Consider the following 3,733-nt stretch of genomic DNA (forward strand, 5'->3'; position numbering starts at 1 on the left):
TTTCCAACAATTAAAACCTCATTTTATTCCACATTGAGCTTTAAATAATTCTCTCCCATCCAGAAGGCCACTGCCTGCATACAGTTCTTAATATTTGCCGCTGATGCTTCCACACTGTCAGTGATAGAGACCATAATGTGAGCGTCATCAGCATAAGATAACACTTCTAACCCAAATGATCACACAGAACACAGTACTTTTGAAATGTTCATGTGAATATGTGCTCACATGTGTGTGTGTATTTGTGAAGACAGTACCAATTTTTCATTTACAGTGTGTCTCTACATACTGATCTTTAGCACATTACTTTCCACATGGAATCTTTGACTGCCTTGTTCCTCAGGCAATATATGAGGGGGTTCAACATGGGAATGATAATTGTGTAGAACACTGAAGCTATCCTGTCCTGTGTGGAATATGCAGAGCTGGGTCTGACGTACATAAAGGCAAGAGTTCCAAAAAACATGATGACACAGATGAAATGGGATGAACATGTAGAAAAGGCTCGCCACCTCTTGTCTGATGACTTGATCTTCATGATGGAGTAAATGATGTTGGCATACGAGATGAGGATTAGGGTGACAGAAACAAAAATGATACCTCCACCCAAGAAAAAGAGTAATGCCACACTGAGAGATGTGTCAGAGCAGGAGAGCTTTAGCAGTGGTGGTACATCACAATAGAAATGTGTGACCTTATTGGAGCCACAGAAAGACAACCTGAAGGTACAAATAGTGTTAATCAGTGCATTAGTTAAAGCCACAAAGCTAACACCAGCAACAATGCATATACACACTTGTTCAGTCATAATGATTTTGTAAAGCAGTGGATTGCATATGGCCACATACCGGTCATAAGACATAACCATCAGAAGAAAAACCTCTGTACTCCCTGTGCAGGCAAAACAAAATAGCTGCACCACACATCCTGGAAGTGAAATAGTTTTTTTCTTTGAAAGAAAATTGACCAGCATTTTGGGTGTGATGTCTGAGGAGGAACAGAGGTCAACAAAGGACAAACAGCTGAGCAGGAAATACATAGGCGTGTGAAGCTGAGGAGAGACCTTGATCAATGCAATGATGCTCACGTTGCCCATCACAGTGACTATATAGATTTGAAGGAAGAACACAAATAATGGGACCTGAAGCTTTGGGTCTTCTGTAAGACCGAGAAGGATGAATTCGGTCACCCACGTCCTATTTCTTTCTTCCATCTATTTGGAGAATGTAACCTGCCAGGCGAGAAATACATTTTACAACATGAGATAATTTTTCTCTTGTGGCCTCTATCAAATGTATAAGCTAATAAAATGCTAACACAAACAAAGTGTGGTACAATAGTACAAATTGTACAGCAACGTGTATGATTGCTTTTCAGCAGTGGTTAGGATAATGTTGCTGTGGGGCACAATGTAAACAAGGAATATGTGTCCCCATACCGTCTTTAGATGTATAATGATGACGTGAAGATATGAAGCCTGACTCCTCCTTAAGAAGGCTGCGACTCCATTTTCTCTCCTTTTGCCAAATCATCCGCATGTTCTCTTTTGACGCAGATGTTGTCTGGTATTTTCCCAAGAACTGTGAAAGTGTAAAACCATTTAGATATAGACATCAACAAAACACCTAATGTGACATCTGTTTGGAACAAGCTCTTTGTTATTTCAATTTCAAGCTCTATTAGAGCACAATTGTGAAAATGGTCTGAATTGTACTTTTCCCTTATATGTTTAAAGGAATGCATCTTAGACTAGCATGTTGATTCTTATGTTTTATATCAAACATTCCAAGGTGACATTGCATATTCCCACTTCAGATAAAATACATTAGATAAGGACAGCCACTTGCTCACATGTCAAGAGAGGTCCTTCACCCCAGATTATCACGATCGAGATATTGCCAGACCAGATGACGACCCGACCTGCCTAAGTTGCTGCTCTGTGTTAAGCTTTCTACTGAAAGATGATACTAAGCCGAGCTCGGGAGGAGCTGATGCTAAATGAGTTTTTTGCCTGACTCCTGATAATTATGCATTCTGCTATAAAAAAGGTTTGTATTGCACCCATTATCGCTAATAAAATCGAGTTTCAACTTATTCTGCTTTTTATGCTCTGCTTGTGTAGCACATAGAAGTAGGTTTTAGTGTGTTAGGTTTTTAAGATGACATTTTAACCATGTTAGAAATGTTAATTGTGTTTTCGTTGTTAACTACGTGCATTTGTACGGTTTAAATCAGATTCTGTGCAGTTATTTTAGATGTGTTGAGCAACAGGGTGCACCTGTTGATAAAAACATGCTTTTTAGCTAAAGTGTCTTTTTTATAGCATCTTGAGTGTGTTTTGCTAAAGAGAGCAAAATAGGTTCCTTTTTGATCACAACGGTGACCCTCGATCCCTATTTAGGGAGTGTTAGTGACCCAAAACCATTGACACCATTTAAACTATGTATTGAATGGAGTCCTATGGGGTTAAACAAATCTGTCTCTCACATTCAAAAATGATGCATTTAATTACGATTATTCATGTCACCTGTGGGTGTGTAAGAAAATGTTGTAGAGCTGAGCCAGATACCATGAAAGACAGTCATATGAGGGGTGCAGTGGACACATCATTATCATGGATCCTGGCACCACTGAACCTGCTACACTGATGGTAGTTACTCTACTCCTGTTTAGTTTGGAAATATGGACAGTATGTTCAAATCACAACCTGCCTGATGCGTCCACACCCAACAAGCTTTTCTAGTTGCAGAGACCAGCGCTAGGCAGAAGTTCAGCCTTGCCCTGCCTGACCCCCTCTCATGGCACATGAGAGCATATTATGCTCTCCAGTACCAGCCTACAGTCTGACCTGCCCTCTTACATTCTTCCAACCCCCAGGTCCAAACAATACCCTTCCAACCCCCTGGCCCTAGCATCTGCCCACACCAGCCTCACTGCAATTTACTACAAGTTCAGAATAGTTGAATATATGTTGCTGTAACTCAAATCAGTGTTGCTCATTTTAACATTATGTGCCATCATCCAGGGGAATCTAGACAGAAGATCGGAAACAGAATATTGTGGCCGAAAATATTGTGTCAAGAATATTGAGGACACAATACTATATGTAAGCAACGTTTTGCTATAGTAAACCCAATATGTATGTACCTTGATGATATATATCTTGAAGGTAAGTAGATGTGGAGTTAAGAATAGCTGCTCCTCTGCTACTTAATCTGCCCCTAGAATACACATGACCACTCATTTGGAAGCTCCTCATTGGCATCCCATAAGAAAGAGGATATGAATTAAGGTCATGTTTGTAATGCATAAACCCCTGCACAGCTCAGGTACCAGCTATTTAAGGGAGAGGATCCATGTCCAGATGCTGGCCCTCACCTTAAGGCCCTCTGTCACGTGGCCCTTAGTGACATAGGCATCTTCACTACCTAAGCATGAGCATGCTTCAGCTTGCTTTCTGCTTTGCACACGTTACTACACGTCTTTATTTTTGCAAACATTTCTATGACTGTTCCCACATGAGACCTTTATTGCTGTGTTCACTCTCTGCATGTTCCTGGGATTTTGACTGAACATTATGTGCAAGGCCGAACAATAATGCCCCTTGTTATTTTGTTCTGGCCAAGCCTTAACCCTTAAACAAAACATACCGATGCAGCTGTTGTTTGGACAAACGTACTTTGGTTTTATTAGTGCACATGAATGAGTAGCACACATTTGGAGAGGGACCTTT

The 3,733-nt window shown here is 40.6% G+C and overlaps 1 pseudogene; it reads right to left on the minus strand.

Moving 5' to 3' along the window:
- Nucleotides 1-268: 268 nt before the first annotated feature.
- Nucleotides 269-1,213, minus strand: LOC147672012 (olfactory receptor 5J3-like; annotated as a pseudogene).
- Between the last annotated feature and the right edge of the window lie 2,520 nt (nucleotides 1,214-3,733).

Source organism: Lissotriton vulgaris, unplaced genomic scaffold (assembly GCF_964263255.1).
Source record: "Lissotriton vulgaris unplaced genomic scaffold, aLisVul1.2 SCAFFOLD_4236, whole genome shotgun sequence".
Classification (NCBI taxonomy): domain Eukaryota; kingdom Metazoa; phylum Chordata; class Amphibia; order Caudata; family Salamandridae; genus Lissotriton; species Lissotriton vulgaris.